We start from the raw sequence: 27729 nt of genomic DNA, 5'->3' as shown, positions 1-27729 counted from the left end.
GATAGTTTCTTTACATTTATTCTAAACTTTCTTTGTGTCTTTCCTTTATTTACTATGGACATGCATGAGGAAGAAATGAAAGGTCATCATCCATTTCCACGGTTCCCTTGGGGACTAAAGTTGCATGTTCTAGGTTTGCCAAAATTATTACCTACGGTTAGGAGTTCAGGTGAGGCACTGTGAGCTAGACCGATTTGGGCCTACAGGTACTGACATGGTAGAGAGACTCATTCCCTGCAGTCTGATGTCCTGTTCTCCCAAGGAACAGTTCAACTTCCAAGTAGAATCCCTGCAACAATCCTAGATGTTCTACTTTTTCTCATATAACACTGACTGTATTTAGTGTAGGCAAATTATGTCAGTCTGTGGCTTTCACACTCAAGGCTCAGTGCTGTGATGAACCACATTTACAAATAAAGAATTATATCAACTTGATTGATTTTCTTTTATGTCCAAATTTCCTGAGAAAAAAAAGGCAATTATTTCAACATTAATCAATGGTGCTTTTGAAGAGAATAGAGTTTATTTGGCAGGAGAAGATGCTGAAAGATCAAGGAAGGTTGACACAGAAGTTATGTAGACTACGTTGACAGTCATTGATAATGGTTTCCCCACTGCATCTAAATATGTCAATACTATCTGATATCATATCTTCTGCTTTAAACATTCTTAAGAATACTTGAAATATTTGCAACAGGTATAAACTTAGATACATGGTCTAATACAACTAAGTTGGGCTTGCTCTAATTCTACCTTATTTTTTGATTGCATAGCAGAAAACTATTGAAGAAAAGGAGGCGTTCTACATTCAAATCTGTATTCAGCAGACTGACAGCATCACCTTTTCATTTGCAGATGATCCACATTTCATATGGCTCTTGCATGAATTTAGTTTCTTACCTATCATTCCCTTTTCTTTTTATAGCTTTCTGAAATAGACCAATGTTACATGGTATGAACACATAAATCACACATTTCTTAAAAATGTATAATGTTTTCCTTTTCAAGGTTTATTACGATTCCAGTGGAAATCCTATTTTCATTGACATCTCTTCTTGTGCTAATCCTTTAGAGAATTCACTCCTGTACGATAAGATCACAATTCATGGGTCTTGTAACCCCTCTAATCTTGGTCTTGCCTGTAAGTTACTAGCTGCAACTGCTTCTTCTATTTCTACTTAATATACCATTTTAAGCAATGTTTACTATATGCTGCATGCATCAGATTGACCCAAGAACACTTTTATCTCATAAGGTTCAGAGAATGGCACATTGTTGTACAAGTAGGACTCCAGGCATTGCTATGTGGCCGTAGGTCAATCCAACATAAATGCAAGATGATAACTTGAATACATTTCTCGATTTTCTTACATAAAAACAAGTGTATTTAACCTCAGCAGGGGAAACATTTGACTTTCAAACATTGTGCTCTGCAGAGGAGACACAGCATATTTTGCAAATTATTTTACAACGAATGTTGCTGTTCTTCTTGGTTTTGTGTATCAACTGTCTTCATTGGTATCATTATTGCTATGTGCATAATATTTTCAAGACAATCTGAATAACAGTATAACATATCTATGTTAAGTGCACTGTCACCAGGCTATAGCTTTCCACTGGGAGCAGATATGCTTTCCAGTGGAAGTGAACAGTGAGCTCTGGGCTTTCCTAGGCTTCAACCACCCCAAGTAACATATCTCTTTCAGTACATAAATTACCAGCAGATCATCATATTGGATATTCCTTTAGAGCAACAACCTTTGTTTCCTTTGGTTCAAAGGGATCTGATTTGGCAAATAGTGCTACATCAAGCATACAGCACTACTGGGCAGTTGCCCATCATTAAAGCTGCTTGTTTTGAGTGTCTCCTTGTACTCACACAAGTGCCATAATTTACGCATGTTCAACCACCATCATACTTGGATGTATCAAGATGGATCTCACACAGTCGTGGCTACTGCCAATATGGAGTAGTGGGGTGGAAGGACACCAGGGACATCGGACAGGGAGGAGGGGACGGGGGGATCGGGGAGAATGAATTAAAAACATTTTTGAAAAATACCTATTCCTGTGACCTCCTCACGCTTCAGGGCTCAACCGTTCTGCTGCTCCCGACAGTCCCTGGGAGAAAAGACTCCCCATCATACCCAGACGCTGGTCTCATACTATGAGAGCAGCATGGGCATTGGTCTGAGCAGGCTGGTGTTATGCTCCACTCAGGCAGAGGGAGTCTGTGCCTTTCTCTAACCCGGCCGCATTAGTGAAACCTAAGTGCGCAAGTCTGTTTGGCCGGCCTAACAGACATGCCACTTAGAAGTGCTCAACACTCCTACTTCCCCCACCCATGGCCCGGCCCTGCCCCTCCCTACATGCGCTGGCTCGGAAATATTGTTTTATTTTTCAGTTGTTGGCTCTGAGCGAGTGGGGTGACGCTCCGCAGCAATTGTGGAGGTGCCATCGCTGGTCTCACATAGGTCACCTATTGCAACCACCACACCATGGTTTTCACATTCAGTTCTTAATACTAATGTCTTATTCCCCCGGGGTTATCTATAGTTCTGTTATTTAAACATTTGCTGGCGAGGTGATGCACCCCACCTGCATGTCTTGCATCCTCCATTAGCAGCATGAGCTGCCATACCTCAAGACCATCTATCTTGGATTCTTTCTTTGTCACTGCAGATTTTAAAAGTCTCTCCTTTCATCATGACATTCGAATTTCAGAACGAATTGAGCTCAGTAAAACATTATAAAACAAACAGTTCGTGCTGCTAGTTCATGTACATCCATCCGTCACCAGATATTTGCTTTTTAATCCTTTTGGATACTCATGTTTACTATACTTTTTTACCGTCATATGCTTTTTATTTATTCTGCTTTTGAGCCTCTCGTGGCATTTTTTGTATGCATTATATATACATGAATTTGCTTATTATGTGTTTTCTTGTAATCATTATACATGGTGATGATCTGATACAGTTTCACTGTGCATTGAGAATTATAAAGCACAATATCCTTAGGAAAATATGCAGGAGAATGTCACATATTTCTTTTTCATACCTAACAAGGTTTCTCATCTTTATGCTGGGACATCATATATGCATTGGATGTACAAGCATTATAGCTGTGGGAGAAACTTCAGCATTTCGGGAGAACATCAAAGTTATCAGCTGCATGTTTGAGGCTAGTGCAGGGCACTGCTCTCTGTCGCTTTCTCAAGCACAGCAGGATAAAATTGAGACAGAGATTGAAATTGCTCAATGCCATGATATCCATGACAAGGTATGCGTGTAAAAAGGCGATCCATGATACCCATTAATATGACATTTTTTGTGCTGATATAGGCATTTGCTTAAGGCATTTACATCTATTGCATTTTGTTTTTCAGCATTATTTATATTTCTGCATACATTCTTACTTTTATTACCAGCATTGGAACTGTGCTTTAATATTTGTTAATATTTTTATTTTAAAACTATATATTGCAGTATTCTTATGAGTGTCCAAGTTTTGGGTAAAGGGGCTCCAGAAGTCACTAATAAATATACTCGTGCAATCTCTGGCAGAAATGATCATTATATGATTCACATTATCTCTAGCAGAGGCATTGACAGTCTGCATACCTTTCCATGCGTGAAAGTTAGTTAATGCTTGCGCTTGCCGGGGGCTATGAAATTAGAATTGGGCCACACTTACAAAAGATACTTATAAACATATTATCCTATGTGACAAAACGACTATATGGTGCCTAGCTTGCAACCTGATTCCAAGATAGTCCGATGCCCTACACCATTCCTATTTTTAGACACTAATCTTTGGTATCTATTGGGCTGCCTGCCCTTTCAGGTGGGATGGTAGGAGGTGAACCCTACAATCTTCCTCAAAAGGGGGCAGAAAGACTGTTTGGTCCCTGGGGCTGAGAGATATAGTACAGTGCCCTGGCACGAAAGCCCTGTGCCCAGTTAAGAAGTTTCTCACTTTTTCCCCTTGATGCTCTGGTGGATGAACTGATTCACTTGGGATTGGGGGGGGGGGGTTGCAGATACACACCCCAAGAAAATCATACCAAACTACTATGGAAAAATGAGAAATAGAATGGATTGAAGCCTTCGTCCATCTTGGCAGTGGGTCCCATCCCTGAGTATCAGATGCCATTTTTGCAAGCAAGGAGTTGCACAATGAGGGGTCTATCTACTCTCTTCCAGTCCATATGTCGAAATTATGCCCACAGAAATCCCAGTTTGCTCTTAATTGAAATGGAAAATGGTTGCAGAATTTTAACCCTTAGGGCCTTATTGCGACCACGGCGGTCCGACTGCTCTATTACAACTTGGGTGTGCAGACCGCCATTGCACTGTCACAACTGCCAGAGAACAGAGATCCAATCAATCAATCAATCAATCAGTGACACTTATAAAGCGCGCTACATACCCGTAGGGTCTCAAGGCGCTGGGGGGGGGGAGGGGGGGTGCCGCTACTGCTCGAACAGCCAGGTCTTCAGCTTCTTCCTGAAGGAGAGGTGGTCTTGGGTCAGGCGCAGGTCGGTCGGGAGGGAGTTCCAGGTCTTGGCGGCCAGGTAGGAGAAGGACCTTCCTCCTGTAGTCGCTCTTCGGATGCGGGGGACGGCGGCGAGGGCGTGGTTGGCCGATCGGAGGTGGCGTTTGGGAGCGTAGAAGTTGACTCGGCTGTTGAGGTAGCTCGGGCCTTGGTCGTGTAGGGCTTTGTGTGCGTGGGTGAGGAGGCGGAAGGTGATTCTCTTGCTGACGGGGAGCCAGTGAAGGTCTCTCAGATGTCCGGAGATGTGGCTGGTTCGTGGGATGTCGAGGATGAGTCTGGCTGAGGCGTTCTGGATCCGCTGGAGTCTCTTCTGGAGCTTGGCGGTGGTACCGGCGTAGAGGGCGTTGCCGTAGTCCAGTCGGCTGGTGACGAGGGCCTGGGTGACGGTCTTCCTGGTCTCGGTGGGGATCCACCAGAAGATCTTCCGTAGCATGCGTAGGATGTTGAAGCACGCCGAGGAGACGTTGTTGACTTGCCTGGTCATGGAGAGGGAGGAGTCCAGGATGAAGCCCAGGTTGCGTGCATGGTCTGTCGGTTTGGGTGCGGTGCCCAGGGCGGGAGGCCACCAGGAGTCGTCCCAGGCGGAGATCCCTGGTGGTCTTGAGTCAAAAATATGCTTTGAGAGACTGCTGCGGTCCCGCCAAGCATATTGCAAGTTTCCTCTCTGCCACGGTTTTCATGGTGGTTCCTATTCCATAAAAACCATGACAGAGAGGAAACAAAAAGGACCCAACAGGGCCCCCTTTTTCCTCCGGTCCATGAGGTGAATGCAGGGTGGCACTTGTTGCACCCCGGTACCTACATGGCATGGACTGCAACAGTCCATGCCGTGCAGATACTTCCTTTGACGTTCCCATTGCAGTGCCTATTTCCATGGCACCGCCAAAGCACCACCCGCCAGTGACTGTAAAAGTCGTAATATGCACATGGGTTTGGGGGTCTGGGAGTGGGGTGGCGGCATGGTGGTCCTGCTCCCACATTGCCAAACTCGTAATCGGGCCCTTAGTCAGCTGGCACCCAGGGAACCCTACCAATCCTATTAATTTCTGAATACTTGAAGCGCTGTAACTTTCATGGATCTCAGTATGTTTTAATTCCCAAAATGTCTAAACTGTGCCTAAAATGCTCAGTTCCTTTCTTGCCACAGAGGATGGCTGCAGCCTTTTGACCTGGGGTTGGTCCAATACCTAGTGAACCATTCCAACAATAGCATTTCTGAAACTTAAAGACCCAAAGGGGTCAAGGATGGGATGGCCTGCATACATTCCTGCACATATTTCTTCTCTAAATGCCTGCATATGTCAAAAATATGCCTAAAACCCATCTGCCTCTCTATTTCCAGAAATGGTGGCTTCAGTATTTTGGCCTACTGTTGTCCCCAAGAGAACCAGGCCAAATTTTGGAATTTCTAAAACCAATAGACAAATGAGACGCTAGTGCACAGTTCTTCAAACTGTGGGGCGCGCCCCCCTGGGGGGTGGTGGATGGGTTCCCAGGGGGGCGCAAAGGCCTCTCTTCAAGCACATGTAAATGAAGACGCCTGGAAGTGCAGCGATGTTTATTTGCTGTATTTCCAGGCTGTCTTCATTTACTCCGAAGCCCTCAGAGTTGCCGTGGGGCCAGAGGTCAGTGGGGGCTCGGCTGGGCAGTGCCTGGAGTCTTATTAAGACTCCAGCACAACCAAGTATTTCACAGATCTTTATAGACCATTTAAATACCTTCAGGAACTGGTTACCGAACCTTAGTTTTTTTTTCTTTTTCCAGGGCCCCGACTCTGCCTATTCCTTACAATTGTATTATAAATTTACTGCTGTAGTGAGAAAATGCATTTCATGAAAAGGAGTACAAAAAATGTTTGCCAATAGAAAAAATGCCAGCCTTGTATGTTTAAAGAGCCTGCAAAGACCTTGCTTTGACACTAAATATGGTCTTAAATTAAAAAGTATGTATTAATTTGTAAAGGGACTTTCTGTATGTTCCTTTTATTTTCAGTCATGAATCATTCAGGCAACCCTTGAACACATTGAAAAGTGCTTTATATTTGCTTTTAAAAGTACAAACAGATAAGTGCTGAAAATAGGGCTTTCAGTGAATGTTTATTTTTGTAATGTCTGCAACATCAAAATAATGAGCTGGCAACCCTAATCAGAAGACTGAAAGTTTGTTGCGGGATCAGCAAAATGTATTTATTTCACCCTCCATTCCCCGATTAATTCCATAATAGCAATAGTTCAACTTATATCTGAAACCCTACACCGCATCAATAACATGCTGATCAACTTTCAAGTGTCTGGGAATTCACCCTGCATTCAGACAACTCACAGCTCATTCTCACCCTTCACTTTCACACTCACCCTGCACTCTCAGCACATATTTAGGGTTTTCCCGCATTTGCCACATAATCCATCGTCCATATTAAGGGTTTTACTGCATTTGCCACATAATCCATCATCTGCAGCATAATTTGCAGATTAAAAAATGCAGCAACACATGTTACCTTACAGTGGAAGGCCCTTTCTACAGGTAGACTGGTCACCTTTCTGTTGCTTATTGCTATAAGTGGGTGTTAATGTGGTACTTATGAGGGGCAATAAAGGCCAGGACAATGTTAACAAGTGTAAAAATAGCTAAATAGTGCAGTAATGCTACCACAAAATGTGCAGCATAATTCGCCTTTGCTTGCTGCAGAATTGTCAACCATGCTGCATAATTTGGCCTTCTCCTACCGCATAATTCCAATGGCCCTGTTTATAGTGCTATGAGGTCCCAGACTGTAGCAGAAAGCACTGTGAATATGTAAGTCATTATTTTAAAACAGTATTTACATACTCTCAGCTAGGCTGCTGCAAAATGATGCAGTGATTGAGATAAAACAAGTTCTTACACAATATACTTTTTAGTAATAAGTAATCAAACTGTATATAATGCAGACATTTTTGTAAGTGTCTCCACTATTCCAGATCCCAGCTGATAGCTCCTTTACATTACATCTTAAAAAGAATAGATCTTTGCCAACATAAAGCTTTAAGCAGATCCACTGGAATTATTCAGCAGAGGAGGACAACATTATGTGGCAGGTTTGACTAAATTATGCGGCAAGAAAAGGTAATTTATGTGGCACAATGCGCCACATTGTGTGGTTTGTATTACTTCATTATTTTGTCATTTTAACTCACTGTAACGCTGTCAGGGGAAATATTTCACCTCATTAGTACCAGTTTAACAGCCAAATACAGCAGAAAGCAACTACAAGATTACCAGTCAATCTTTGCAAAGGGCCTTCCACTGCTCCGGAACATGTAGCAAATGCACTAAACTGATAATTATGTGGAAAAAGCTGCTGCTGCAGAAACTCATAATTCCAGAGGCCCTGGCTTTAAGTGACTCAATCAATTAATGGCTGGTAAGAAGGCCGGTTTCTTTTTTAACTTTCTCCACTACTGCCACACACTTTGTTTCAGGCACAGGCATCTCAAAGTCAGTATTAACCATTTAGGGGAAGTTTTTTTGTGAAAGCCGAGTCCATGGGGTGGCAGGAAGAAGGCCAGCAGGGTTGCATTCAGATGCAGAGCCCTAATCCTCTCGATCCTTGGGGCCTCACAGAAATGGTATAGGAAAGGAGCGAGGTTCAAAGATATTGTCAAAGAGAAGGCCCAGAATAAGGAGCACTCTATGCAGACTCATTTGTATGTTTACAAATGGTCAGAGACCGCTTCCTCAGAGAGATACCCCAAAGAAGGTGACAATATAAGTGTTTTTGTTTTTTTAAAAGGGTCATTCACTAGTAAAGCTGGTAGTGCTGCCAAGTGTGTAAGTGGCCACTGCTGGTTATCATAAAGGAGCAGATGCAGCAGGACTGGGGGCCGGGAATTTGGGGGCCCACTGCATCACACGTATGACTGTCTACCTTTAATAAAAGGGGCATCAGAGGCTATTGTTCTTTCAAGCATTAGGACAGAGGTGATGATCCATCATGGTGGGGACGTGGTAAAAGAGGCAGAGGAGATAGCTTGCTACTCAGGACTGCAGTTATCATAAGTGCAGCAGGTATTGTTCCATCAGGGTCAAAGAGTATGAGGGGCTCACAACACCCCAATTATGGGGAGTAGTTTGTTTGGGATATCTGTTTTTGTTTGATGCATTTGCTGTTTTATAAGTCTCATATTTGGTGCGGTTCATAAGCTATAGAAAAAGTATCCCTGAAATCATCTCATAAGCCCCGCTCCCTGCACGCAGCCATGTCCCTCCCATTCCCCCAATCCTTCCCAAAAAGTTTTGGAGGGGGGCCCAACCTCAAAACATTTTGCTTAGGGGGGCTCAGAGTAAAAAAGTTTGAAGACCTCTGCGATAGTGTGATGTGGCTTTCAGTACAATGACACAACATCGATGTAAAAAACATTGATGTTCAATATATAGAAGAAAAAAATATAGACAGGTATCGACTCAAAAATATCAATGTAAAAATATAGATGTATAAAATATTGACTTTTAAATAAATAGTTAATAAAATAATATATATTAAATACATTAAATATTAAATATAATATTAACAAAATAAAAAACATTTAGGGGTCGATTCCGATTCGGGAAACAAATCCGTACGACGAATCGTATTTGTTGCCGTTTCCGTACGAATCGTACAAATCCGTCCGAATTGTGTAGTACGATCCGTAGGAAAAGAATACGTACGAATGTGTGCGAACTGTACGAAAAGCAAGGGAAAATCCGTACGATACAGGACCCTCACGGTGAACCGTACGAATCATAAACAAGCTGTAAGACCCGACAAGTAAGATCCGGACCGTGGAATGAGAACGCGATTTGTACAGAAAACGTTGTATGAGCAATTAGTACGGAGAACCACACATTCACATACGCACCGTTCCCCTGCAATCATGTGGGTACGCACCGTACCCCTATTCTCTTTACCTCTACGCACCGTACCCTGATGCACCGTACACCCATGCACCATACACCCATGCACTGTACCCGGATGCACCATACCCCTCGCACCGTACCCCTCGCACCATACCCCTACGCACTGTACCCCTACGCACCGTACCCCTGCAATCATGAGGTACACTCGCATACCCGGGGGGTCCGTGTTGCATGCAGTTAGAGTCGAAATATGCTTTTATGGAAGTTTTGAACTCCTGTAGGAAAAGAGTCGTACAAAGTGTTGTCGTAACAAATCGTACTTGCTGGTTCGTGAAAAGCTGCTTCAATCCGTAAGGACGTCACGTACTGCGTGTTCCGAATACGATTTGTACGTATTTTTAAGTCGCATGTTCTTTCGTACGATTCGTATGGAGATCTGCTATGGGTTTGGATCGTACTTCATTGTACGTACAGGGACGTTGAAGGTGTACGATTCGTACTGGAAAAATGCTCCGTACGGCGATTCATAGGGGATTTTACTGAATCGGAATCGACCCATAATGTAGATTTGAATAAAATATAACAAATAAATGTAATAAAAACAATAAACACACAATCAAAGGGGTTGAATTTCGATGGTGGAGGGATTGCCACCGCCAGCCATCCAGTGCCGGTCCCTCTGCCATCTGAACGCCCATTTTCCCCCACCACATCAGGATGGTGGGGGGAATCGTTCCGCAAGTGTGGTGGGCGCAAAGGGCACCCCCCACGCTTCTGCCACAGACAACCATTGCGATTGCCTGGTGGAGCGGTTCAGCCTGGGGATATGGTGGCGGCGCCTAGCAGACGCCGCCCGTCCGATCACAATGCTGGCATCAGCCAGCCTTTCTATGGCGGTGGAACCGCCATGGAAAGGCTGGCGTATGCTTGCTTCAGGGGGGGGGGGCGTTACCAGCCCCCTCTGTGGTGGGGGGACAGTTGTGCACTGGGGGTACCTATAGTACCCCCCTACATTTCCATGTACAAGGTGGCAGACAAGGTGCCTGCCACAATGTGCAGGGAAATGCACAACATGGCCATTTAACATTACGGCGGGTGCTGCTGCCAGCAGCAGCCGCCGCAATGTTAAATTGCCAGATGTGGCCGCTGTGGTGGTGGTCCGATCGTAATTAGAGGTGCGGGACGAACTCAAGTCCGCCCACTATTGTAATCTGCCTCACAATAATTTATACACATATATTTGCTTTAAAACAATTAATAAACTATAATTTTAAATTTATGTTAAAAGTTTAAAATAATATAAAAAATAAAAATATATGTTAATGATTTAAAATCTAAAAAAACAAAAATCTATAATAAATGAAAACATTAAACTATTAAAAGTGTTGGATAGCAGAGGGGTAGAAATGACTATTTCCACTCCACTGAATGCAACAGTAATATAAGTGTTGGATAGCAGAGGAGTAAAACATTTTATTCCCACTACAGTGAGTGCAATAGTAGGGAAAGTGTTGGATAGTGGTGGGGTAGAAATTACTTTTCCCACACCAGATAGTGCAACAGTAGGGAAAGTGCTGGATAGCAGAGAGATAAAAATTACTATTCCAACTCCAGTGAGTGCAACAGTAGGGAACGTGCTGGAAAGCGGAGGGGTAAAAATTACTATTCCCACTCCAGTGAGTGCAACGGTAGGGAAGGTGCTGGATAGCGGAGGGGTAAAAATTACTATTCCAACTCCAGTTAGTGCAACAGTAAGGAAAGTGTTGGATAGCGGAGGGGAAAAAAATACTATTCACACTCAAACATAAAAAAAAAACAGTATTACAAATTAATATTAATCAAATATATTAAACATATAACAAGAACACATATTATAATATTAATAAAACAAGAACATTTAAATATTATATAAAATAAAATAATTAATTCAATTATAAGCATATTTTTTTAAATAGAATATATTTACAAACAAAAAAGATTATTAAAACATAAATGTATTTATTTAATATCCTACCCTAAACATCACACCAATAACAAAACACTTCAAAATGTTCGATTACATGTATTTCCATAATTAACATAATTAATAATCAATAAAAAAATTATTATTAATAAAACAATAAATAAACATTACTTAACTACACGCACTTTAACACTATAATAGGAACAGCACACACCTAAATTAAACTATACAAAAAACACAATTAAAACTTCTTTTTAAAGTAAAAAATATTCCTATTAAGAACTAATATTTAAACAATACCTACACTTTACCCCTTTAGTGATAACAACACACACAAACATAAACAATTACACAAATTAAATATCAAATAATTGACATTAATAAACAACTAAATATTAATTAATTTAAAACAAATTACTTCATACCCTTTACTCCGATAAACACTACAACACACTCCTAAAATAATTACACAATTGCCATCAATCAATCAATCAATCAAACAATTTATAAAACGCATTACATACCCGCTAGGGTCTCAAGGCGCTGGGAGGCTGCAGCTAGTGGTCGAAGAGCCAGGTCTTGAGTAGTCTCCCGAAGGTCTGAGGGTCTTCTGACTGCCGTAGGAGGAGAGGGAGGGAGGGAGTTCCATGTCTTGGCGGCGTGGTGGGAGAAGGACCTGCCTCTGGAGGTGGTTCTGAGGATGCGTGGGACAGTGGCCAGAGAGAGATCGGCGGAGCGGAGTCTCCTGTTGGGTGCGTAGAATGACAGTAGGTTGTTGAGGTATGCTGGGCCTGTGTTGTGAAGTGCCTTGTGAGCATGGGTCAGGATCTTGAAGGTGGTTCTTCTGTCGACGGGAAGCCAGTGCTGGTTTCTCAGGTGGGGGATGATGTGGTCTAGGCGAGGGATGTCGAGGATCAGGCATGCCGAGGCATTCTGTATTCTTTGAAGTCTGCTGAAGTCTGCTGAGGAGTCTGGCTGGGGCTTCGGCGTAGAGGGCGTTGCCGTAGTCGAGCCTGCTGCTGATGAGGGCGTGGGTGACGTTTTTTGGTGTGTCGTTGGGGATCCATCTGTAGATCTTGCGAAGCATGCGGAGGGTGTAGAAGCAGGTTGAGGAGACTGCGTTGATCTGGGCGGTCATGGTGAGTTTCGAGTCGAGGATGACTCCCAGGTTGCGTGCGTGGTTGGTTGGTTGGTGTCCAGGGAGGTGGGCCACCAGGAGTTGTCACAGGCTGAGGGGTTGGGTCAGAGGATGAGGATCTCTGTCTTGTCTGAGTTGATTTTGAGCCGTCTTTCTTCCATTCCAGTCGGCGACCGCCTTCATACCGCGGTGGAGGTTGGCTTTGGTGGTGAGGGGTTCGTTGGTGAGGGAGAGGATCGGCTGGGTGTCGGTGCGTGCGAGTGGAGCCATGTAGATGTTGAAGAGCGTCGGACTGAGGGATGATCCTTATGGGACACCGCAGATCGTCTTGGTGACTCCGGAGTGGAACGGAGTGAGGCGGACTTTTTGGGTTCTGTCGGAGAGCAAGGAGGTGATGCAGTCCAGGGCCTTGTCACGGATCCCTGCATCGTAGAGGCATGTGTGTAGTGTGTGATGGCAGACAGTGTCGAAGCCGGCAGAGATGTCCAGGAGGATGAGGGCTGCTGTCTCACCGTTGTCGAGTAGGAGTCTGATGTCGTCTGTGGCGGCGATGAGGGCGGTCTTGGTGCTATGGTTTTTGCGGAAGCCTGACTGGGAGGGGTTGAGGATGTTGTTGTTTTCTAGGTAGCGGGTGAGCTGGGTGTTGACAGTCTTTTCAATGACATTCACCGGAAATGGAAGCAAAGAGATGGGCCGGAAGTTCTTTAGGTCGCTCGGGTCTGCCTTGGGTTTCTTCAGTAAGGCGTTAATCTCGGCATGTTTCCAGCTCTCAGGGAAGGTCGTGGTCTTGAATGAGAGGTTGATGATGTGGCAGAGGTGGGGTGCGATGGAGCTGTCTGCCTTGTTGAAGATGTGGTGGGGAAGAGGGTCGGTCGGGGCGCCTGAGTGGATGGTACTCATTGTTTTGATCGTGTCCTCAGTGGTTATGCTGGTCCAGGCGGTGAGGCGGTTGTGGTCGATGGGTGTCGGTGGGACTGGGGTGGTGGGGTTGGCGGGGTCCGTCTGAAGGTTGAAGCTGTTGTGGATGTCGGTAATCTTGCGGTGGAAGAAGGCAGCAAGGGCATCACACAGGGCTTGTGACGGGGGATGTTGTTGGTGCAGGAGCTGGGGTTGGAGAGTTCCTTCACGATGTTGAAGAGCTCCTTGCCATTGTGTGCGTTGTTGTCGAGGCGGTTCGTGAAGGCGGCCTTCTTGGTGGTGGTTGCGTATGGCGGTTTTGAGAGCTGCGTGGCTGTCAGGTGTTTTCTCGTTGTGCCAGGTATTTTCCAGTCTCCCACATGTGTGCTTGGAGGTTAGGAGCTCCGGGGTGAACCAGCTGGCTCTCTGACTGGTATTTCTGTGGGCGTGTTGTCTTGTCGGGATAAAGGTGTTGGCGCAGTCTTCCATCCAGAGTTTGAGGGTGCGGGCTCCCTCCTCGAGGTCGGTGGGGTTGTTCGGGGGGTTGAGTGCGAGGTGTGTTTGCAGTAGTTCCTTGGTGATTCTGCCCCAGCGACGTCTAGGGATCTTTAGGGTGCAGTGATGTGAGACGGGTTTCTGGAAGGTGAAGTGGACGCAGCGGTGGTCGGTCCAGGTGAGTTCGGAGGCGTGGCTGAATACAACGTGGGGACTGGAGGAGACGATAGCATCGAGCGTGTGGCCGACAATGTGGGTAGGTGTCGTGATGATCTGTGTCAGTCCGAGGGTGGTGATGTTGTCGATCAGGGTGGAGGAGTTGCTGTCGTTGTTGTTTTCCATGTGGTAGTTCAGGTCACCGAGAAGGATGTAGTTGGTGGAGGTCAGTGCGTGCGTGCTGATGAAAACAGCGATGGAGTTGCAGAATTGGGGGTGGGGTCCTGGTGGTCTATAGATGAGGGTGGCTCTCAGGGTGGTCTCGGGGTCCGTGTGGATCTGGAAGTGCATGTGTTCAGCGGTGTTGAGGGTGTCGGCGGTGTTGGTGGAGACCCTGATGGTGTTCTTGTGGATGATGGCGAATCCTCCGCCGACTCCGTTGTTATGGTCTCTGCGGGTGATCTTGTATCCCTCAGAGATGGCCACTGCAATGTCTGGGGTGCAGGCTTCGTTCATCCAGGTCTCGGTCAGGAAGGCGATGTCAGGTGATGTGGAATCGAGCAGGTCCCAGAGCTCTACAGCGTGTTTGCGTGCGGAGCGGGTGTTGAGCAGGATGCAGCAGAGCTGGTTGGGTTCCGTTGTGGCGGTCGTCTCGGCGTCTACGATGCAGGAGAAGCTGCAGTTCTGACAGGAGAAGGGGCCGTTGGTGCGCTTGGGGGTGGCCTTGCAGCAGCTGGAGGGTCGTCCGAGGTTGAGTGCAATGAGGGTGTTGGCGTCATATCGGATGCGGGCAGCCTGGATGGTGCATGGTCCAGGGGTCGAGACGCTGGGCGCGGTCCAGGCGCGGATGGGCACAGACGGGCTTGCCTTAGGCGTGCCTTCGGCGCATGTCCGCTGTGCGGTCTCGGAACGGCCGCAATTTATGGTGCGGTGGGGAGGAAGGCTCAGCTGGGAGGCGGGGGGTGGTAAGGGATGACGAATGGGGAGTGGGGAGGCGGGCCGCAGGGGAGCAGCGGCAGCAAGCCTGGAGACCAGGAAAGGAGCGGAGCGCGGGGAGGGGGACAGCGGAGAAATGGAGGAGTGGAGCAGGCCAACAACCGGGAAGCGGAGCTGGCAAACGGCAGGGGGTTACTGCGCAGTCAGTCAAACAGCAGCAGGGGACCCAAAAGGAAGAAGGGCTGGTCACGGGCAAGCAGGCAATCAGGCAATCCGGCGGAAGATCCACAAGCAGGAGCAGAGGTTGCAGGTAGAAAACGGCGGAGCTGCAGAGGGAGGGGAGCGCCCAACCGGAGGGTCACGGGTCGCTCCTTCACCTCGCAGCGGCTGCCATTTATGGCGTGGTGGGAAGGGAGGCTCACCAGAGAGGCGGGGGAGGTGGTAAGGGATGACGAATGAGGAGTGGGGGGGGCGGGCCGCAGGGGAGCAGCGGCGGGAAGGCTGGAGACCGGGAAAGGAGCGGAGCACGAGGGAGGGGGACAGCGGGGAAATGGAGGAGTGGAGAAGGCCAACAACCGGGAAGCAGAGCTTGCAAACAGCAGGGGGTTATGGCGCTGTCAGTCAAACAGCAGCAGGGGATCCAAAAGGAAGAAGGGCTGGTCCCGAGCAAGCAGGCAATCTGGCAATCTGGCGGAGGATTCACAAGCAGGAGCAGAGGTCGCAGGTAGACAGCGGCGGAGCTGCAGAGGGAGGGGAGCGACCTACCGGAGGGTCAAGGGTCGCCATAATTAATTACCAGTTAATTAATTAAAATCAATTAACAACCAGTTTTTAATTTATCAATTAAAAATAAATTAATTCCCATCCGTCCCACCTGTTACACCTATAAACACAACAACACCCACCTAAAATTAATTAGACAACTACCATCATTAATTACCAATTAATTAATTATAATTATTGAACAAGCAATTATTACTTCATAAATTATAAATATATTACTTACCACCCTTTACACCTATAAACACCACAACACACACCTAAAATTAATTACACAACTACCATAATTAGCTACAGTTAATTAGCAGCCGATTACTGATCCATAATTGAAAAATAAATTACTTCTCACCCTTTACACCTATAAACACCACAAAACACACCGAAAATAAATTACACAGTTACCAATTAATTAATTAAAATTAATTAGCAACCAATTACTAATCCATAAATGAAAAATAAATTACTTCTCACTCTTTACCCTTATAAACAACACACACCTACAATTATTTACACAATTACCATAATTAATTAACAATGAATAAATTAAAAATCAATTATTAATTGATAATCAGCTACTTTACACATTTAGCACTTTAAACTCTCAATTAAACAAATATTAATAAATAAAAAATAAAGTTAATATAATTAAATTACTTCTTACCCTATTCCCCATCAAACCCACAAACCGCTATGCAACAAAAAATGCTATATTAAAATAAAAAAATTGATAACTACTAAAAATGTAACACATTTATTAAAAATACAAACAATTCTTATATAAAAAAACATACATCATATACATATACAATATGTACTAAAATACATAGCATAAAAAAAAAACGATATTTTTAACAACTATATTTTTGCAAACTATATTAAACACTTTGATATTTTCAAAATCGATGTTCATTACCTTAATTCGATATTCTGGACCACTATATCCTTATTGTCGATATTTTTGACCCACGATATTAATGACTCGATGTTTGTGCAACTCGATATTTTTTACTCTATATTCTGTCTCTGCACCGTGGCTTTCATTTATTTTAGTTCATTCCATGCTCAGAACATCCAAAATATGCATAAACCAATTTCCTCTTTCTTTCTGTGGGTGATGGATGCAGTATTCTGGCCTGTGGTTGGAAAACACCCAGATAACCATACCAAACTAGGGTATTTTTAAAACCTAGGTGAGAAAGAGAAACATCCCGACACCATTTCGAACCCAATGCATCATCCACATCAGGGTGTGTGTCAAAAACACAATTTTTCCATATTTATGTGACAGAAATCTCAGGCACTTCAAGCCAATAGTGAAAGACTGCATTTGCAAAATTCCCTGAATGCAAACACTATCGTCCATGTGTGGGTTGATTTGTACACCATATGTTATATGAAAGGACCAAAACTATAAACATGAAGACAATATTGATACTACATTGCCATCACCTGTTCCAAGTTTGACCAGCTGTCACAAGTATGGGTATCATTTTGAGACAAACGTGGGAACACTGGGTGGTTGGACATTTATCAATGTCCACAGATTCTGGATATTTCCCTTACTGAAACCTGAGTAATCTACGTGTTTTTAACAGTATTCAACAAAATATTGTGTGAATAATATTGTGAAGCCAAAACTATAGTTGGACAGAACAGAATAGATAAGGTAAATACGCATGTTTTTTTTTTTGGACTTTAAAATTCTTTTTTAATTAAAGATGTATTGATATTGTTTTATTTACTGTTCTTATAAAAAACAATATTTGTGTTTAATTTGTTGTAATATAGTCAGGACATTTTTAGATCATATTTAATTTTTAATGTAATGATAAATTGTTATTTTTAGTAGGAGATTGTTGGATTTATAGAGGATTTCTGGACAGGGAGGATGGGAGTTTTTACAAATGTAAATAATATTTTAAAAAATGATAGGTATTTTCATGCAATTTAACTTTGAATAGTTAATTTATTGTGCAAACTTAATTAATTGATTAAGTTATTGTAAGTATTTGCTGAATTTTAATTCATCTTTGATTAGTTCAAATTATTATATTGTGTTGATTTATTTTATATATAAATATTTTTTATTTGTATTAACTCATTCATTTATTTTTATATTAATTGTAATTGTTTGTTTTTTATTGTAATAGGGAAGGAGTGCTTTTAATTTTACTTCTATTATTTGTAATATGTGTGTATTCTTTACATTTAATTTATTTGTTTTTTATTTAATGAACATTATTGTTTTTTAATAGTTTTTAATAGTTCTGGTCTATACTTAGAAAGTCCTTAGGCATGATTACGAGTCTGGTGGTCTTGCGGTCGCGCAGGAATGGCAGTTCACCGTTTTGCTGATTATAACTTTCAAAGTCATATCGGCAGTTGGCTGCCGCCTGTGCCAGGGAACAGTCATAGGCTGGCAGTAGTGCAGCAGCGCCACAACGCCATATGCTGAGCTGAGTCTGGTGCAGTCTGGCTCAGCATATTATGAGTTCATCCAATGCCAGCATTTCATGGCAGGAGTCCCGCCATGAAATGCTGGTGGTGGAGCCACAATGGGGGCCCCCATATGCCCCCTGCATGGAGATAAATTGAGGGGGCACAACATGTGCCCCTTTGTCTGTATCCCAACAAAGTTCCAGCATGGCATGGATGTCGTGTCCATGCTGTGCTGGAAGATTTTTTTGCCATTCCCATTGTAGTGCCTGTTTCCAGGCATCGCCATTTGAAAGGCAAAGGACGTCCAACCGTAGTACAAGTTGAACTTGTGTTACATGAGTTTAGCTCAGAATACTGCCAGCGGTCCTTCGTGGGTTTGGCACGTAATCAGGCCCCTACACTTTCTATACTGTTTCTAAATCTAGCCCCTCGATAGTCCAACACTTTTCTTACTATTGCCTATATTGGAGTGGGAATAGTAAATCTGAATAGTAAATCTGAAGAAGCGGTCGCTCCTCTCACCCCCTGATCTCCTGGGTATCGTAGCGCTACATCGCTGACTGCTGTTTGTGCTTTTAAAAGTATTCATAGCGATCTATCACTCGCTTTGCATTGCTCGACTTACAAATTGTTTGTGCTTTAAATTACTCATAGCGCTCTAATCACTCGCATTGCATTGCTCGACTTTACAAATTGTTTGTGCTTTAAAATTTTTCATAGCGCTCTATTGCTCGCATTGGAATCAGTGCCTGATTGTGTTGGTGCCACTCCCCATTGCGACGTTACACATTGTGCCCCAATCTCACCCTGTTTGGCTTTGTTGTTGTTGCTGCCATTTTGTTGTTGTGCCGTCCCAGCCCGTCTCTCCACCCTGCTCCCGCCTCCCAGCTGCTCCTCCCTCCCACTGATAGTATAGGTGAATCCCGTTCTCGTGCAGCGCTGTGACCGTCCTGTCCCGTGCAGAAGCGGTCGCTCCTCTCACCCCCTGATCTCCTGGGTATCGTAGCGCTACATCGCTGACTGCTGTTTGTGCTTTTAAAAGTATTCATAGCGATCTATCACTCGCTTTGCATTGCTCGACTTACAAATTGTTTGTGCTTTAAATTACTCATAGCGCTCTAATCACTCGCATTGCATTGCTCGACTTTACAAATTGTTTGTGCTTTAAAAATTTTCATAGCGCTCTATTGCTCGCATTGGAATCAGTGCCTGATTGTGTCGGTGCCACTGCCCAATGCGACGTTACACATTGTGCCCCAATCTCACCCTGTTTGGCTTTGTTGTTGTTGCTGCCATTTTGTTGTTGTGCCGTCCCAGCCCGTCTCTCCACCCCGCTCCCGCCTCCCAGCTGCTCCTCCCTCCCACTGATAGTATAGGTGAATCCCGTTCTCGTGCAGCACTGTGACCGTCCTGTCCCGTGCAGAAGCGGTCGATCCTCTTACCCCCTGATCTCCTGGGTATCGTAGCGCTACATCGCTGACTGCGGTTTGTGCTTTTAAAAGTATTCATAGCGATCTATCACTCGCTTTGCATTGCTCGACTTACAAATTGTTTGTGCTTAAAATTACTCATAGCGCTCTAATCACTCGCATTGCATTGCTCGACTTTACAAATTGTTTGTGCTTTAAAAATTTTCATAGCGCTCTATTGCTCGCATTGGAATCAGTGCCTGATTGTGTCGGTGCCACTGCCCATTGCGACGTTACACATTGTGCCCCAATCTCACCCTGTTTGGCTTTGTTGTTGTTGCTGCTATTTTGTTGTTGTGCCGTCCCAGCCCGTTTCTCCACCCCGCTCCCGCCTCCCAGCTGCTCCTCCCTCGCCCCACCCCCCTCCACTATCCACTTATGACAGATGCCTTTGCGCGCAGCGTTCACGCGCTGCGCGCGCGCCCCATGCGCGCCGAAGGTGCGCCAAAGATAAGCCCGTCTACGCCCGTCCGCGCCTGGACCGCGCCCAGCGCCAGACCCCCTGGTCCTCACAAAACTCACTCCACCCGCATAACGTACGACGCCGCAACCCTCTCAGCACTTAACTCCGGCCGACTCCCAAACTGCTACCAAGCCGCCCAGGACACACCCATGGACCCTTCACCTGCCACTCTTGCAAGTTCGACTGCATCAAGACCCACACCAAATCCACATTCTCCAAACAGAGCTCCGACAATAACCACCTGAAGTGCATCCTGCTCAACACCCGCTCGGTCCACAGACACGCCATTGACATTTGGAACCTACTCGACACCACATCACCTGACGTCGCCTTTCTAACAGAAACCTGGATGAACGCCTCATCAGCACCCGTCATCGCCATAGCCATCCCGGACGGCTACAAGATCATCCGAAAGGACCGCATCAACCAGACTGGAGGAGGCATCACCATCGTTCACAAGAACACCATCCGCATCACGACCAGTTCCGACGATAACCTCGCTGTCGCCGAACACCTTCACTTCCAGATCCACACCGACCCCAAGATCACACTCAGAGGCACCCTCATCTACAGGCCACCAAGACCCCGCACACAATTCAGCAAAGGCATCACTGACTTCATCACCCCACACGCCCTCCCCTCCGAGGACTACATTCTACTGGGAGACCTCAACTTCCACCTGGAAAAGAACAACGACAGCAACACCATCACCCTTCTGGACAACCTCGCCAATCTCGGACTCAAACAACTTGTTAACACCCCCATCCATTATGCCGGGCACACGCTCGACCCAATCTTCACCTCCTTCAATCACACCACAGCTCTCCATTGGACAGACCACAGCTGTGTCCACTTCAACTACAAAAAGACTACGTCCCACAACCCCCCTCAACCAATTCCCTGCAGAAACTGGAACAAAATTACCACCGACCAACTCTTCACATCGCTTCTCCAAAACCCTCCTGCAAAATCTTCGGACCCAAACCTGGCAGCCACCAACCTCACACAATATATCACCCACAGCGCTGACGATTTAGCACCCTTGAAAAAACATCAAATCAAGCAAGGTATCAAAAAAGCCCCCTGGTTCAACGATGACCTTAAGAAATCCAAGAAGTTCTGTCGCACCCTCGAGAAAGCCTGGAGAAAAAACCCAACCACTGACAACCTGACCACCTTCAAGATCGCCACCCGCAAACACCACCAACTGATCCGATCCACCAACAAATCAACATTCAAGGATCGACTCGACAACAACGCCCACAACAGCAAGGAACTATTCAACATCGTCAAAGAATTTACCCACCCCACCGCCGGCACCAAAGACATCACTCCCTCCCAAGACCTCTGCGACTACCTAGCCTCATTCTTCCACAACAAAATCGCTGACATACATAACAGCTTCGAAAACCAGTCCACCCCACCCACCTCCGAACCAAAACCCCCCTCCAACAACCTTTGCGCCTGGAACCCAATCACCACTGAAGACACCATCCGCCTGATGAACTCCATCCACTCAGGATCGCCAACCGACCCATGTCCCCACCACATTTTCAACAAAGCAGACTCCATTATCGCACCCCATCTCCGAGACATCATCAACTGCTCCCTCAACTCTGCTACCTTCCCGGAATGCTGGAAACATGCCGAACTCAGCGCCCTTCTGAAGAAACCCACAGCTGACCCCACTGAACTTAAGAACTACCGCCCCATCTCGCTCCTCCCATTCCCTGCCAAAGTCATTGAGAAAGCCTTCAACAGTCAGCTCGCCGCCTTCCTCGAATCCAACAAATCCCTCGACCCTTCACAGTCCGGCTTCCGAGCCAAACACAGCACCGAGACCGCCCTCATCGCAGCAACAGACGACATTCGAACTCTACTGGACAACGGAGAAGCAGCTGCCCTCATCCTACTAGACCTCTCAGCAGCCTTCAACACAGTCTGTCATAGCACCCTCATACAACGCCTCAGCAACGTCGGAATACAAGGAAAAGCATTGGACTGGATCATCTTGCTCCTCGCCGGAAGAACCCAGAGAGTCCGCCTCCCCCTTTTAGATCAGAGGCCACCGAAGTCATCTGCGGCGTACCACAAGGATCATCACTTAGTCCCACCCTCTTCAACGTATACATGAGTCCCCTCGCATCCATCGCGCGCAACACAACCTTAACCATCTCCTACGCAGACGACACCCAGCTGATCCTCTCCCTCACGAAAAACCCAAACACTGCCAAAACCAACCTACACGAAGGGATGAAAGAAGTAGACGAGTGGATGAAGAACAGCCGTTTAAAACTGAACTCGGACAAAACAGAAGTCCTCATCTTAGGTTCATCCCCCCCCCCCACCCGCTTGGGACGACTCATGGTGGCCACCGGCCCTGGGAAACGCACCCATACCTACGGACCACGCACGTAACCTGGGCTTCATCCTGGACTCCTCCCTCTCGATGACCAGACAAGTCAACGCCGTCTCATCATCATGCTTCAACATCCTACGTATGCTCAAAAAAATCTTCAGTTGGATCCCCACCGAAACAAGAAAGACGGTCACCCACGCACTGGTCATAAGCCGACTGGACTATGGAAACACCCTTTACGCCGGAACCACAGCCAAACTACAGAAAAAACTCCAACGCATCCAAAACGCATCAGCCAGACTCATACTAGACATCCCCCGCCAAGCTCACATTTCCGGGTACCTGAAAGACCTCCACTGGCTCCCCGTTAACAAGAGAATAACGTTCCGTCTCCTCACCCACGCACACAAAGCCCTCTACGACCTAGGACCTGAATGCCTCAACACGCGCCTGTCCTTTTACACCCCCACCCGCCAACTACGATCGTCCAATCAAGCCCTCGCCGCAATTCCACGCATCCATAGATCCACCATGGGGGGAAGATCCTTCTCCTACTTAACGGCCAAAACCTGGAATTCTCTCCCCACCCACCTCCGCCTTACACAGAACCACCTCTCCTTCAGAAAACAACTAAAAACTTGGATATTCGATAAGTAAAGTACCCCCCTCCCTCTAGCGCCTTGAGACCCTCTGGGTGAGTAGTGCGCTATACAAATGCCAAACTTGAACTTGAACACTTTCCCTCTCTTTGCTTAGATTGGAGTGTGGGTTTTAAATGTGAACTCCACTTCACCTACTGTTGCACAGATGCTAGAAGGAGGTGCCAATTTTACTTCATCAATTTTATTTTTTTATTTCATTTGTCTGTTATTTGAATTAATATATTTGTATTTTTAAAAGGTAGTCATATAAAGTATTATTATCTTTTTTTGTAAATTTATTTTTTAAGATGGTATTTTATATATTTAGAACTTTTTTATATTTGGGGTCCGATTACGATATTGGTCAGAAAGCCTCCGACCGCTAGTCGGAAGCTTTCCGACCGCCACGGTTGGTTTGCGTTCCAACCTACCTATTACTATGTTGGCGGTCGGAACATAAACCGTCCGGTCATTCTGAATTGGTTCCGGACAGCTTTCATAGTCTTCCTGCTGGTCGAAAGCGCAGCGTAATCCCCTATTGATGGCGTGTCTGCTGTCAGGAATACAGTGTTGATTTTCCCACAGCCTTTCCATGCCGGACTGTCCGACAGGGTCAAGACTGTTAGAAAGAGACTTTGAGGGCCCCTAGCAGGGCCCCCTTGCCTCCATGGCCTACGGTTGTTGGCTGAGGGGGTACCTAGGGTGCCCCCTTGTAAATCCATGCACTGTGTGGCAGTTAAAATGGGGTGCCTGCCACAGGGTGCAGGCTTTTACATACACTCCAATTTTTTCATGGGGGCTAGTTTTACGGCCTGTTTACGGTCGGTCCAGAGTCCAAGACGGTTTTGGTCAGAGTTGCCATCGTAAGAAGCCTCTTAGTGTTTGATATATTTAATTGCATTAAGGTTTTTATTACTTGTGCTTTAATATTTTCTGAAATATCGCTTATGTTTTGCACACAATTTAATGTATATACTTTTATTTTATGTTTGGAAATTATAATTGTTTATATAAATTTTAGTATTATAAGTATACAGTTTTTAAACTTCAATTCTATTTATGAAAGTTAATGTACGCTTTAAAGTCAATATGGTATATAATAATTATGAATCTATACACATACCCCTATTTCTACAATATTATGGTGTTCTAAATTATTGTAATTATTTTTTACTTCTCATACAAAGGGCTTATTTCACAAAGGTAACTTTGAGAAAGTTTAATAATGTTTGTCGTTGACTAACACTGAGGGCCTACTCCGATGTCGGACTCGGTCAGGAGCCGTAACCGACCAACCGGCTGTGGTCAGTTACGGCCCTGCTAGTACGATGCGACTGAACCCTGTTTGGTCGCATTCATATGATTCACTATGCAAGCATGCATTCTGACCGGAAAGCATGCTTGCATTGTGAAATACAGGGGTGCAGTTCATCCCTGCACCCTTTGGCCGGCACCCCAAGGTGCCTGCCACCAGGTGCTGGGATCAACGGAGGGGCACCATAGGTGCCCCCAGGCCACCATTCAGTGACCTCACACTCATTTTGTCCCTGCTGGGGGCCTCCAGAGAGAGTTTCCGACTGCCTTTTTGTGCAGGACACACCGACACAAACAGGCAGTAAAAATCTGCCATCGTACTCCCTCGGTCGTAAAGAGGCGACAGGGGAGTACTGGAGGATTTCCGGATGGCAGACAGGCTCTCCGAGCCCGATGTAGGCCATCCGGAAATCCGAGTCGGATTCCTTTCCTTTTCGGAATGGCTTGGTAGGAAAGGAATCCATCTGACCTGTACCGACTCGGTCGGAAGGGATCCGAACATCGGAATCGGACCCTGATTGTAAGTTACTACTAAAAAGAAGAAAATAGTAGAAATTCCAGCACAACACATGGCAAGCCACTGGTAGAGCGAACCCCTCCCATACAAAATAGACAATAATGAAATACCAAAGGAAATAAAGGTATGTTAACTTAAATTATTTAAAATTGAAAAATTCTGAATAAAACAATCTAAAATTCATTTTTCACGATTGTTAGGCTTATTTCTACTGTATTGTAACACCCGCTTTAATGGTAAAGTTGGATTTTAAGTCACAATTCTGAAAATGCCACCTTTAGAATGCAGGCATGTTCTTGTCCTATTCATTTGGTGCTTGTGGCCTGTATCCTGGCTCACATGAATGAGTGTAGCTGGCAGTTGGTCTTTGTGTATTACTTTCAGACAGTGAGACAAAGGGGGAATTGTTGTTGGCAGGATAAGCCATCTCTGACTTGATAGGTGGGTGGAGCTGTCACCTACCACACATGCATATCACAGTCTGCCACAGCACACTCACAAAGGGTTTCACACTAGTCTTTTATACCCCCTCACAAGCTGGGGCCAGAGAAAGGTGGCAGGAAATTCCAAACATCTCTGGGGGAGAGACAGTGCTAGAGATTATGATTGCCTACATACCAGGTAGAAGATTTTTAACAGCTGATGGCCACTCCAGCAGGTTTATATTCCCTTTTACAGTCATGAAGAAAACGGAAATCAATGGGCCGGATGCGTGGAGAAGTGTGGCTCACTGGTTAGAGCAGGTAGACCCTGAAGCAGAGGTCAGACCCGGGACCAGGGTTCAATTCCCGACACGGCAGGGTCTTGAGCTCAAATGTCCACGGACTCGATAATTCTCGCTTTGGTGCCTGACCTAATCATGGGTTCACACTCTGCAACTCTGGGCATTAAGCTTGCTTAATCTCCACAACGGCCCCCGCGGCGGGATGCCTGGTTTTCACCTTGGGGATGCCCTGTAGGGGCTATCTCACAGGGAAAAGCCAGGACGGGTTCCCAAGGCAAGCGCTTAGAGACCCCTGGGTGATAAGCGCTATATAAATCCAATATACAATACAATACAATACATTGACTAAATAATGGGAGAAGTTCATGGAAATAATTTAAAAAGATAAATAATTCATGGAGTCCTGGCCTAATGACATTGGATGTTTAGTATTTGAAAATTAGGCGACGACTATGTTGATTTGAAAGTGAACTATCTCATTAGGAATCCAGCAGAAAATGTGCATTGGGTGGTCTGTTTATTGAGATATTTATGTGAGGACAGTGTGACTGCAGTTTTAAGGATGAATTTATAACTTGATTTTTAGAATTATGTATAAATAAACCTTGAATATTAGGCAACACTGCAGGAGGTGTCTGGAGAAAGAGTATATTTGACATAGATTATGACAAATGACAGTAATGTCCAATAATAATTTATGTTTGTAGACTAAGGGGTTTGAATGTATCCCACTAGATTCACAGTTGTTGTTCTTCTACATAACCACCCACAACTCAATGGGGTTATTTGGGTACCCCCACTTGGGATAAACTGCCTGAGTAGGAAGGACTGGACCTGCATCTTGAACCCAGGACCACCAGAGTGGCTGCACGGGCTAAGTGGCTGGCGTGCTGATCAGTGCCTCTGGGACAGTAAATATTCCAACCACTTTGTTACCTGCACCTGGACACTCCCTGCTGTGAGTCCTGCCCCCAAGTGGACGTGGTCCTGAAGGTGTTCTGCCAGCCCAGCTGTGGTCCAAACAGAAATGATGCAGCTCAATGCCTCACCTTGCAGCCTTGCATCATAACCACCGCCTCATGACACATCCCTGAGGCAGCATCTCACAACCCCTCAGAACAGCCACTACACAATGCATCCTTGACACAGGATCTCACATCACAGCTCTGCAGCTCCTCAGAACCACCACTGTGTGATGCTTTCCTGACACAGGATCTCAAATTACAGCCCTGAATAACAACTGTGCGTGGCATCATTGATGTAGGACCTCACAACCCTTTCACAGTGGACCTAACATGGTCCCTATGGTCTGCACTCACTCAATCACAGTTGGCATGAACTTGTTCCAGTCTAGCATGACCAGAGAACCACAGTAGTTGCATTGTGCTTTTAGGCACTAAGTTTTCTTAAATCTTTAAATTGCACATCACCGGTTCTACTGATTGGATTTTTGTTGTTTTGGTGTCACCTAAAGTATTATATTGTAGTAACTTGGTCCAGACAGGTAGTATTTCAAGAGTATTTATTGTACAAGTTACATGTCCAGATGTTCAGTCCAGGACTAGCCTCCACAGGAGCAGCCAGCATGCTGCTCAGCCCTTCTCCAACTGTAGTCGCTGACCCTTAACATTCCATATTACATCATTCTAGGAAGAACTCACTGGCAAAGCATGAACACATAGAAACCAGTATATAACATATCCTTCTTTCTGCCAAAAGGGAAAACAGAAAAGAACACTGTAACAGAGGAAGAGAAAAAGAAAAGGCAGAAAAAAAGATGTAGAAGCTAGATGAACGAAAGAGAGAAACAAAGAGAGACAAGAAGAGCAGTGACAGAGACAAAGGAAATATGAAAACAGATAAAGATAATCCTTAACCCAATATGTAATCATTTGTATTTCTCTGTTTCTCTGTCTTCTTGTTTCCTACTGCTCTGACTTGCTTCTTGCATACCTTTCTGGCGGTAAACAGACATAATATAGATTCCAAAATATCGATTGGAC

The sequence above is a fragment of the Lissotriton vulgaris genome, chromosome 4_1, assembly GCF_964263255.1.
Source record: "Lissotriton vulgaris chromosome 4_1, aLisVul1.2, whole genome shotgun sequence".
NCBI classification, from domain to species: Eukaryota; Metazoa; Chordata; class Amphibia; order Caudata; family Salamandridae; genus Lissotriton; species Lissotriton vulgaris.
Note: the sequence above shows the minus strand (reverse complement) of the source record.